Source organism: Podarcis liolepis (assembly GCF_965112155.1).
Source record: "Podarcis liolepis genome assembly, chromosome: 5".
NCBI classification, from domain to species: domain Eukaryota; kingdom Metazoa; phylum Chordata; class Lepidosauria; order Squamata; family Lacertidae; genus Podarcis; species Podarcis liolepis.
In genome coordinates this window covers 17786096-17797951 of record NC_139556.1, presented here as the reverse complement: position 1 = coordinate 17797951, position 11856 = coordinate 17786096, and the positions used below count along the sequence as shown (strand labels likewise).

Below are 11856 nucleotides of genomic sequence, written 5' to 3'. Positions count from 1 at the left end.
CTATGCTATACTGAGCAAAGACTACGCAGAAGTTTTAAGTTTTTAAGGTTTTCTATAAGATAAGATGAAAATAGATTAAGGTAATTTAATGACAGAATACTATGAAATATGGAAAGGATTTGCTGCGATAATTATTAACCAGGATACAAAAAAAGGGAGGAGGAGGAGGTCAAAGAAAGAAGGTAATGAGAGCTGAGGATTTGAGAATGATGGATTTATCTTTGTCTGTTTGCGGTGTATTTTTGTTTTTTGAATTTGTATTGTTTGATGTGGTTTGTTTTTTCTTTGTTTTTTCTTTTTTCTTTTTCTGCTTTCTTTTTTCTCTGTAAATTCAAAAATTTTCAATAAATATCATATAAAAAAAATAAACCACTGAGCCTCTTGGGCTTGCCGATCACAAGGTCGGCGTTTCAAATCCCCACGACGGGGTGAGCTCCCGTTGCTTAGTCCCAGCTCCTGCCAACCTAGCAGTTCGAAAGCATGCCCAAAAGTGCAAGTAGAAAAATAGGTACCACTCCAGCAGGAAGGTAAACGGCGTTTCCATGTGCTGCTCTGGTTTTGCCAGAAGCGGCCTAGTCATGGTGGCCACATGACCCGGAAAAACTGTAGACAAACACCGGCTCCCTCGGCCTGTAAAGCGAGGTGAGAGCCACAACCCCAGAGTCGTCTGCGACTGGACTTAACTGTCAGGGGTCCTTTACCTTTATATCCACACCTTTCTTCAAAAGCACTGGCTATTTTTCTCCAGTAGTCCATGACATCCTGTTGTGAACAGGGATTGTCAACTCTGACAAATGTGAGATCAGAAAAGAGAATGGCTTCTTTGGGTTGGTGAGGAGAGAAGTTTGTCTCAAATTAGATAAATGAGATTAACCAGCAAAAGCAAGCTCACACCTTTCATTGAATTTGTATGCATACTAAAGTACATGTGTAAGAGGCTCATTTATAATTATATTTTGGGAATGATTCCCATCATTATGTAGCTGAATTGTTTTATACTTTCTGGATATCCATTATTACCTATTATAATTTCTATGTTATAAATCAAGCATGGCTAGGAGCTGTTTCTTTCTGATTTCCAATGTATTTCTTATCAATTTAAAAAAATTGTGTGGCATGAGCAAATTTTTATTCTGGGAAAAAAGTTTGTGAACCACTGAGCTTTTTTTGTTGTTCACATCCATTTATCTCATGGTACAATGGAGTCTGCCTCCAGGGGTGAAGTCAAACCACTGTGTTAAAAGCACCGAAGTGACCTCCTGGGGCACAATCCTGGACAATCCTGTTTGGATTTCCTGGGCTGCCCAGATGCCAAGCACCCTCTCTCTGCCTCACTGATGTGGTCCAAAGGAAAGCAGAACAGTGTTTGTCACCAGTTTGGCTGCAGGAGTTGCTGGAAGGAGGCATACAAGACACCATCCAAAGGCGGACAAACTGTCCCAAAAGGAGCACAATGTGTCCTCCACAAGAGGTAATACCCCTCCCCTAAAGTAGAGACATCACCTTGCCAACAAAGGTGCATATAGTTAAAGCTATGGTTTTCCCAGTAGTGATGCATGGAAGTGAGGGCTGGACCATAAAGAAGGCTGATCGCCAAAGAATTGATGCTTTTGAATTATGGTGCTGGAGGAGACTCTTGAGAGTCCCATGGGCTGCAAGAAGATCAAACCTATCCATTCTTAAGGAAACCAGCCCTGAGCGCTCACTGGAAGGACAGATCCTGAAGCTGAGGCTCCAATACTTTGGCCACCTCATGAGAAGAGAAGACTCCCTGGAAAAGACCCTGATGTTGGGAAAGATGGAGGGCACAAGGAGAAGGGGACGACAGAGGACGAGATGGCTGGACAGTGTTCTCAAAGCTACCAGCATGAGTTTGACCAAACTGCGGGAGGCAGTGGAAGACAGGAGTGCCTGGCGTGCTCTGGTCCATGGGGTCAGGAAGAGTCGGACACGACTAAACAACAACAACAAATGGCGTAGGGAGAAGCATCATCACCTAATGCACGCTTGTAAAGCCCAGGGAGCTGAAAGCAACCCACTGGATTTATTTGTTTTCTGAATGGTTGCAGATTTATCACTAGTGACGAACTGTCTAGCTGAGGCATTAGGGAATTTCTGGTCCCCCCTCCAGCTCCCATCAGCTCCAGCCAGCATGGCCAACGGTCAGGGAGTTGTAGCACAACTCCATACCCTCCAACATTTCTCCAGTGAAAATGGAGACAACCTAAGGAAAAGCAGGGCATTCCAGGATCAAATAAGAAACTGTGATGGCTTCTGTAAATCTGGACTGTCCCTGGAAAATAAGGGCACTTGGAAGGTCTGGTATGGTGCAGTGCGCAAAACCTGGGTTCAAATCCTCACTCAGCCACGAAGCTCCCTGGGGGACCTTGGACCATTCGCATCATCTCAGCCAAGCCTATTTCACAGGAGGATACGATTGAGGGCAGGAGGGGAATGATGTACACCACTTCGAATTCCTTGAAAGAAAGGTGGGTTATCTGCTCAGCAAAGACTATGTCACATAAGCCCCCCTACCAGGAAGAAAGTGGCTGTATTAGCATTGTACGATGAGCTCACACTGAGATTGATGGCAATTGAGTAATGCTTCCCCCGGAATGGGAGAACTCCCACTTCCTGTGTGAAGGATGTGCTGCTTAGCATACATTCTTTGTGCCTGCTGCAGTCTTATCTCACCCCAGACTCTCCTCTCCTCCAATTTCAGGTGTATCAAGCAGGAAGATGGGAGCTAAACAAAGAAACCCAGCAGCTGAAGGAAGTGGTTCTTGATGATTCAGTGAGTGACCTGTGCCTCCCCACGCTAACTGCTTCCAATGCCTTCATAGTAATTCAGTACTCCAGGATGCAGAGAGAGAGAGAGAGGGAGCTGGATTAAATCAGAGGAACCTTAACCCTTTTTAATGATCCAAATAACAGCAGCCTCTTAAAGAATCTGCCATGGGAGGCAAGATGCGCTTCTGGATCGGAACGAATGGCACCTATCACTTTGTACATAAATTCTGTTACTTCAAGCTCTTTGCTCAGCTATTTATTTGGCAACGGATGTCTCCTTGGATCAAAGCCCTGCAAGTGTTACTTTTGACAGCAACTGAAAGATAAGCCCTGGTTTGTCCTAGAGACTTGGCAGGGAAGTTATGGTTTGAGTAAACTGAATGTTTCTGCTGTGTGACTGCTGGTCTAAACCTGAAAAATTGTCAGGCAGAACCTCAACAGTGGCCTTTCCCATGTTTCTCGTCCCAAATTAAGCATCTAGGTATATATAATTGCCTTGAATATCTTATTCAGAAAACAGCATTTCACTGAAAGCAATGGTAGACCAGCCCTTCAAGAGTCACTACAGGCCAGAGCTAATATTATTTAAAAATTAACATTTTCTCCTTTGGTGTCCACTGTGTAGTTTGTCTTCTAATCTGAGACAATCTTTTTTAAAGAAAGTTCTGTGCTTGGAAGAGAGATCCAGGTTCATAAATGCAACACTCCAGTTACTGAAGAAAGAAAGAGTCCATAAACTAAATCACTGTCACATTTCTTTTAATCTCCAACCAAAGACAAGCAACCACACCCTAACCTAGGCCACCCCAACCTCTCTCACTACCAAGGAAATACAACAAGCGAATAGAAAGAGAAACTGCACAAGTGACGCTGACACAAAACCCCACACATACACTAAGGAGAAGAATAGAAGCATTGGGACCCCACCCCACTCACCATTCCCCTTTCCCCCTCTTTTCTTCCCAACCTAATACTGCATGCAGAACAAATGAAATGGATCTGTAGAAAAACATGACTTGAAAAAAGAGAGAACACACATATTTTTGTAAACTAAGAAATATTTAATAAAATAATTTTTATTGTTGTTGTTGTTGTTGTTATTGTTACAGATCTGGGGTAATAGAGTTTGTGGGGTGCCAGGGCACCCATAACTGCTAGAGATAGTGAATGTTAGAAATGAATAAAGCTTTAGAATTTAGCTGGTTTTTTAAATTATTATTATGAAGGGAAGATGCCATGCCAGTGAAAAATACAGGTTGAACCAGTTCTCCTGTTCAGGAAATAGCTGATAGCGAGGCCATTAAGAACACAAGGTGAACTCAATGCCAGCCATTAAAGAGCAATTGACCATACAAGATACTGTCCCGCCTCCCCACAAGCTATGTGTTACGCAACCTTTGAAATTTAGAGGTGGGGGAAGAAGGGGGAAGACACAACTGTGAAGATTATTTATCTTATCCAACACCAAACATTTCCCTTTTTTTTTTTACAAAGCACATCGGGGTTTTGCAGACTATTTGCACCCCAATAAAATTTTAACATGTAATATGGGGGTTTGTTGATAATTGGTTTTCTCTTATTCGTGATCTACATTTGCATTGAATACTGCAAGAAAACATTTCAATAACGAAACGATAATAAGGATGCCAAAAACTAGAAGCAGCAAAGAGTGAACCTTAATGCCATAGCAATTAAGTTAGCTTAAATGCTTAACAAAAGAGCCTTTTTTCTTTCTTTTTTGGCTGCCATCTAAAACTGCATTGTGTCTGTGACTGGTTCCTCCTTCAGGGAGGGCATTCCACATCCTTGGTGCCACTGCCAAGATGTTCCCGCTCCTAATAGATGCCCGCTGTTCCTCATTTGGTAAACACACCTGGAGGTAAGGCCTCTGATGAAACAAATGTGAATCATTAAGTTTAATCTCAAGTGAAAATTACTTCGGAATTCCTGAATGCTGATCTCATGCCTCATCAGCAAAGGTCGCCTCTGATTGTTTCTTTAAAACTGGGCACCATCCAGCCACATACAAGCTCTTTTAAATTCTGCTCATTTAAAACGGAGAAATTAAGCCCATACTTAACCTTTTTAAATCAACGAGACATCAAAACCATTTAAATCAGTGACTGATTTTGAGTTTGAGTTTGGCTGGATCAGGCCCTGTGTATTATCTCTGATTCCACAGATGGTTCTCTTGAAAGCAAACATGATTGGGAATTTGGATACAGCAATCATTTATCACTAAATAAAAAAATTAAATAGTGATGTATGGAAGTGAGAGCTGGACCATAAAGAAGGCTGATTGCCGAAGAATTGATGCTTTTGAATTATGGTGCTGGAGGAGACTCTTGAGAGTCCCATGGACTGCAAGAAGAACAAACCTCTCCATTCTTAAAGAAATCAGCCCTGAGTGCTCACTGGAAGGACAGATCATGAAGCTGAGGCTCCAATACTTTGGCCACCTCATGAGAAGAGAAGACAGAGGAGGAGATGGTTGGACAGTGTTCTCGAAGCTACAAACATGAGTTTGACCAAACTGCGGGAGGCAGTGGAAGACAGGAGTGCCTGGCGTGCTCTGGTCCATGAGGTCACGAAGAGTCGGACATGACTAAACGACTAAACAACAACAGCAACAACAAATTAAAAAAACCTCCTGTGTGGTGGAGACCTCTAAAATCTCTAAAACACCATGCTGCAGCTGACTCAGCAATTCCTTCCAGTGCATTGCTCAGAAAGAGAAAACCTACATAGCAAATTCCAAAACACAGCATTGGTAAACGCTGAACCTTTGCTTCAGCTGGAATTCCCAAAGGGAGCTGGCACATTATTTTGCAAAGGGGAGACGGGCAGCTGAAACCTTATGTAATGTGCTGATGTTTCCCGATGAAGTTTCAGTTCACCTTATTCCTGTTTGTTAATAACCCCAGAATGCTGCTTCTGGCTCAGATGGAAAGAAGAAGTGGGGACGCGGGTAAAAACATACAATCCCATGACAAAGAAACCAGCAGTCATATGCAAACTGTGTGAGTCCGTGGTCAAGTCTACACTGGAAGGACTCATAACACTTAAGTAATTATGGAGACTGCAGGGAACTGTGGTTTTCTAAGGTTGCTGGGAACTAGTTCTTTACTATGGGTGACAAGAGTTGTTAGGAGACCCCTATTCCCCTCACAAAGTTACACTTCTGAGAGCAGTTTTAACAATAGACCCCTTTGCCCAGGGAACTGTGGGAATTGTAGCTCTCTGAGGGGAATACGGGGTCTCCTGGCAACTCCTGGCAACTCTTAGCATCCTTAGCAGCTAGAGTTCCCAGAATCCTAGGAAGCCATGACTGTGCTTTTATGCTTTAAAGGCATTGTGCAGATGGTGCCATAAGGAATACCTAGAAGCTGGAGACAGAGTCTGCTGCTGCAGTTTTGTTCCCTCGCTGCCGAGCATATCAGCAGTGTCGTTCATTCATTTTAGACTCAGGACTTAATGGTCTTTCAGGCCCTTGTGCGACCTAAGATGGCAAAGGGCATCACTCCGAAATGGAACAAGCAAGCCCTGCTTCATGTGGGGTGGTGGAGCGTCTGCTCATTCTGCTGAGCGGAGCCCTGGTCTTCTACCACAAAGTCCTGCCACTGCTCAGTACAACCATATCATCCATAGGGGTGGGGCTCCTTCCTCTGCTTTCCAACTGAAAAAGGGCATCTATCTCAATCAATCACAGGGGTTGTTTTTTCAGCTGGAACGTGCCAGAACAGTGTTCCGGCATTTCTCAGCTGGGCCCCAGAGGTGGGGCAGGGGGAGACCTGACCAGCCTCAGCAAAGCCCCGCAGCGTCTCCAGCTCACGAGGACACCCTCTACGGGCTCTGGAGAGGGTCTCAGGACCGCAATAGCTCAAGGGTAGCCTCTTTCCATGTGAATCTACCCAGACCCTGAGATCATCTTCTGAGGCCCTCCTCGAGGTGGCAACATGAGAACAGGCCTTCTCTGCAGTGGCTCCCCGTCTGCTGAATGCTCTCTCTAGGGAAGTTTGCTTGGCGCCTTCATTCCACACCTTCAGGCACCAGGCAAAAAATGGCCCTTTGTAGCCAGGCCTTTGGTTGATCTAGATTCAGGTAGGTAGCCGTGTTGGTCTGACGCACGCAGTCGAAATATATTAAAAAATAAAAATAAAGTGTCCAGTAGCACCTTAGAGACCAACTAAGTTTGTTCTTGGTATAAGCTTTCATGTGCTATTAGACAATTTTTTGGTTGATCTGTTTGACATCCTATACCCTTTTAAAATGTGGCTCTATTCTGTGCAGGGTGGTGTTATTGGGTTGTTGTTTTTATTCTGATTATATATGTCATGATCTTTTCTGTGAACTGCCCTGAGATCTCTGGGTATAGGGCGGTATATAAACTCAGTAAGTAAGTACCGTATTTTTCCGTGTATAACATGGCCCCATGTATAAGATGCCCCCTATTTTGGGGGACTCCAAATTAAGAAAATATTGCCCAGAGTTGCTGAGCTTTTCTTGGGGGTGTCACCCTTTTTTTAGGAGGGATTGCCGAAAACCGCTCACCCGCCTGACCTATGCTGCCACTGGCATGCACCACAAAAGCCTATCGCCTGTCCACTCACCGGCAGAAGCTGCCAATCGCCCGCCCAATTGCCACAGCAGCAGCCAATCAACACCAGCCCTTGCCACAGCCACCAATAGCACGCCCAGTAGCCGCTGACAATATCTGCCTCGCGGCAGCAACCAATCCCATGTCCCCCCAATGAATTATCCGTGTATAAGACAACCCCTAATTTTTAACATAATATTTACCATATTTTTCGCTCTACAGGATGCACTGGACCATAGGAGAGGGAGAACAGGGGAGGGGGAATCCTCCCCCTCTCTGCTCAGCGCCCCTTTAGTGAAGCGGCAGGAGAAACAGAGCCCCTTCCATTTCTCCTCCCGCTTCGCTGAAGGGGTGCTGCGCAGAGAGGGAAAACTGTGCAGCGCCTCTCCAGCAAAGCGAAGCCTGGAGAGCAAGAGGGATTGGTGTTCACTGACCCCTCTTGCTCTCCAGGCTTCAGGTGGCTATCCGCAAGCCTTTGGAGCGCAGCAGGAACTCGTGCTGAACCGGAGTTCCTGCTGCACTCCGGGGGCTTCAGGCAGCTTCAGCGAAAGCAATGCGAAGCCTCCGGAGCGCGGGGGGAGCTCTCCCTTTGCGCTTTGGAGGCTTTGCATTGCTATCGCTGAAGCCAAGGAGCCTGTATTCACTCCATAAGATGCACACGCATTACCCCTTAATTTTTGAAGGGGAAACAAGAAGATTGAAAGATGGGATTGGTGAATACTAAAAGCAGCAGAAATATGAGATGATTGGACCCTTACTGAACTCAAAGCATGGGAACCCCCAACAAAAATATATAATTTGGCAAAATATTTGGACTTTATGATATGTATTGGTATAATTTGGAATAATTAATGTGATATGATTGGATTGTTAAATGGAAAACTTAATAAAAATTATTTTAAAAAAATTGAAGGGGAAAAAGTGTGTCTTATAGAGGGGAAAATACGGTAAATAAAAAAACCCCGCATCTTATACACAGAAAAGTGTGGTAAGTAATGAGCCGGAGGTGCAGTGGGGCTTTGCTGAGGCTTTTCGGGGCCCCAGCTAACAGCTGGTGCCTGGGAAAGCCTTGCCTCAGGTGAGCAAGCCCCCTTCCCCGTATATCGGAGAGATGTGGGGGTGGGGCCTTCGTTAGGCTGCTCAGCTGAGGCAATGAAGCCTTGCGCTGCTGTTACTCATGAGCTGATGAGGGGCGGGGCTCGTTAACTGCTCAGCCAGGTGCAGAAGCCTCTCCGCTCTCGGCCGAGTGAGTCCCCCATGCTGCTCCGGCTCACGCGGGAGACGGGCAGGTGCGGAGGGCGGGGCTCATTAAGCCGCTCAGCTGAGGCGAAGATGGCTCCTTTCTCCTCAGCCGAGCAACCTCAACGAGCCTCTGGCTGGTGAGGAGACCGCCCCTCCCCCGGGGCTCTCGGGCAGGTCTTCTGAGGGAGGTGCGTTCCGGCACCTTCTTCTCTAGGAAAAAAGCCCTGCTCACATGCACTGATCTGCTAGGCAAATGGAGCAGCCCCGTTCAGGAAGCCATGAATGGTTACAGTGGTACCTGGGGTTTAGTACTTAATTCGTTCCGGAAGTCCGTACTTAACCTGAAACTGTTCTTAACCTGAAGCACCACTTTAGCTAATGGGGCCTCCCACTGCTGCCACGCCGCCAGAGCATGATTTCTGTTCTCATCCTGAAGCAAAGTTCTTAACCTGAAGCACTATTTCTGGGTTAGCGGAGTCTGTAACCTGAAGCGTATGTAACCCGAGGTACCACTGTATTGAGAGACACCAGCATTCTTGGTCAAGGCTCTGGCTAGTTATGCATGAGCTGGCTAAATTCGAAACCCCTTTCTTTCTTTCTTTCTTTCTTTCTTTCTTTCTTTCTTTCTTTCTTATTTGTTTTTATTGAAAAATTATCATGGATAACAAAGGTACATATAATACCTCTGTTTTCAATTCATAGAGTCCTTTCTCTCTCTCTCTCTCTCTCTCTCTCTCTCTCTCTCTCTCTCTCTCTTCCCCCCTCTCCACTACCACAGATTATGCAGTCGAGTTTCCTGCATTTGGGGAAATCGCAGGGGTCAGCACACCCGCAGTGCAATGGATGAGACTCACCCTGGGAAAACCTCCTTCATGATCAAGGTGTCTCCCCTGCCAGGTAAGTGTTCCTTTGTCTCTTTTTAATTTTTTTTTATTAAGGTTTATAAACCTTAATATCTTTTCCTGATTTATTTTTTTAAAAAACCAAACCAAGTTTTTTTTGTCTAGATACAATAAAAGCACAAAAGGAGGTGGGGGAATAGATAAAGAACAAGAAAGAAATTTTTAAAAAGAATATTAAAGAGGTTAAAAGAGAGAGGCAGAAAAATAAGATTCGGAAAGCAAAGAACTGATTCTTCATCTGTCTGCTATATAAAAACAATATTCACTTTCTTCAATCCATAATATAACACCCAACAAAGCCACTTTCTATAAAAACAACAACATTATCTTCAGTCCTCAAATCCAGATATCGTTATTTCGTTTTCATCTTTGCACAAAAAAATCTGAGCGGTTTCCAATCTTTAAAAAATTTTCCACAGGTCAGTTGCATTCGGTGTGAGATGCTACTGCCACCGGCATTGTGAGGTTGTGGGGAGAAAGAAGAGGGGATAGTGATCTTTGCATAGCAGATGTGCTGAGTTTTTGTGTCAGCGTTGCGTGGATAGGTTATTATTTGTTTGTTTTTGTTGGTGGTGCAAGAGGCTGGAGAGCCCAGGGCATGGTTGGTTGCATTCAGTTGACTGCAATGAGTTTTGTTCGGGCATCTGATAGAGTGGGGGTTGTTGGGTCAAATTAACCATATCATAGAATCATAGTGATATGCAGGAATAGGCAGCTCTCCCATATGGGGATCAAACCTGCTTTGTTGTTTAGTCGTTTAGTCGCGTCCGACTCTTCGTGACCCCATGGACCAGAGCATGCCAGGCACTTCTGTCTTCCACTGCCTCCCGGTTTAGTCAAACTCATGCTGGTAGCTTCGAGAACACTGTCCAACCATCTTGCCCTCTGTCATCCCCTTCTCCTTGTGCCCTCCATCTTTCCCAACATCAGGGTCTTTTCCAGGGAGTCTTCTCTTCTCATGAGGTGGCCAAAGTATTGGAGCCTCAGCTTCTGGATCTCTCCTTCCAGTGAGAACTCAGGGATGATTTCCTTAAGAATGGATAGGTTTGATCTTCTTGAAGTCCATGGGACTCTCAAGAGTCTCCTCCAGCACCAGAATTCAAAAGCATCAGTTCTTTGGCGATCAACCTTCTTTATGGTCCAGCTTTCACTTCCATACATCACTACTGGGAAAACCATAGCTTTTACTATACTGACCTTTGTTGGCAAGGTGATGTCTCTGCTTTTTAAACCTGCGACCTTGGTGTTCTTAGCACCATGCTCCAACTGAGCTATACTGGGGTGGGGGGTGAGGGTTAGGTTGTTGTCTTATTGGGCTGTATATGTAACCAAGGGGAGCCACACCAGGGTGTTTACAACACATTTATGTGTGGATGTGCAGAGGGTTTGGGGCAGGTCCTTAAAAATCCAGCTGTGGAACATCTCTGGGGTGAACGGGAGTGGTCCAGAGCTGACAGTCTGAGGATGTCAGCATCTGACAGCTGAGAGAGCTCACCTGTCTCTCCACCCTCTCAGGTGCAATTGACTGAATGAACAGCAATATACTTTCCTGCCCTGAGGCCTAGCAACCATTTTGCTGTTTGCTTTCGACTGGCCACTCCTGATGTGTTGGAATGCAAAGGCTTAGCTCTAGCGGACACTGCGAACACAACAAGTTGGGGGTGGCGTGTCACCCTGTTTGTAACCTGCAGTGGTTTGCTTCGATGCCCAACCATACTGACAGCAGCACAAAAAAATCCAGCGCTAGAAGAGGAAGTGCTGAGATTATTTGAGCGGGTCTGGAAGCAAAAGGTCTCTGATCAAGAAGCCTGTTATGTACTGAGTTGAATAGGAGTCTGATTGGTCCTAGAACAATAGGATCCAAAATGCAGCAGTCTGATTGGTCCTAGAACAATAGGATTCAGAATGCAGCAGTCTGATTGGTCCTAGAACAATGCAGCAGTATGATTGGTCTGCAGCAGCCACCCAATCCAGCTCCAGATGGAAGTGAATCCACAACATGATTGGCCTACAGGAGAATTCTGAAATTAGCCAATCACGTGCAGCCCATTGTGTAAATAATGTATATTCATTCCTCTTCACCACTATGAGCTGAATAAAGAGCATGAAATCCACTCTCGACTCTGAGTATATTTCAAAGCCCTTGTGGGGATGTTTGATAATTACGAGAGACATGCATTTTGCACTTGGCCAGAGATGTTTCCCTTTATTCTTATTACATACATTCAATTTATTCTTATTTCATGCCAGGAATCACACTGTGGCATTGAGAACCAGTTCCGAGGTTGACTCGCTGATGTCACAATGTGCTGAAGTGGCTCGTGG

The 11856-nt window shown here is 45.1% G+C and overlaps 1 long non-coding RNA gene across 1 annotated transcript; it reads left to right on the top strand.

The window, feature by feature from the left end:
• Positions 1-4551: 4551 nt before the first annotated feature.
• LOC310706747 lies at positions 4552-11113 on the top strand. Its single transcript, XR_014526140.1, has 3 exons — positions 4552-4669; positions 9417-9526; positions 11047-11113. It is a non-coding gene; the product is annotated as an uncharacterized lncRNA (long non-coding RNA).
• Positions 11114-11856: the final 743 nt, after the last annotated feature.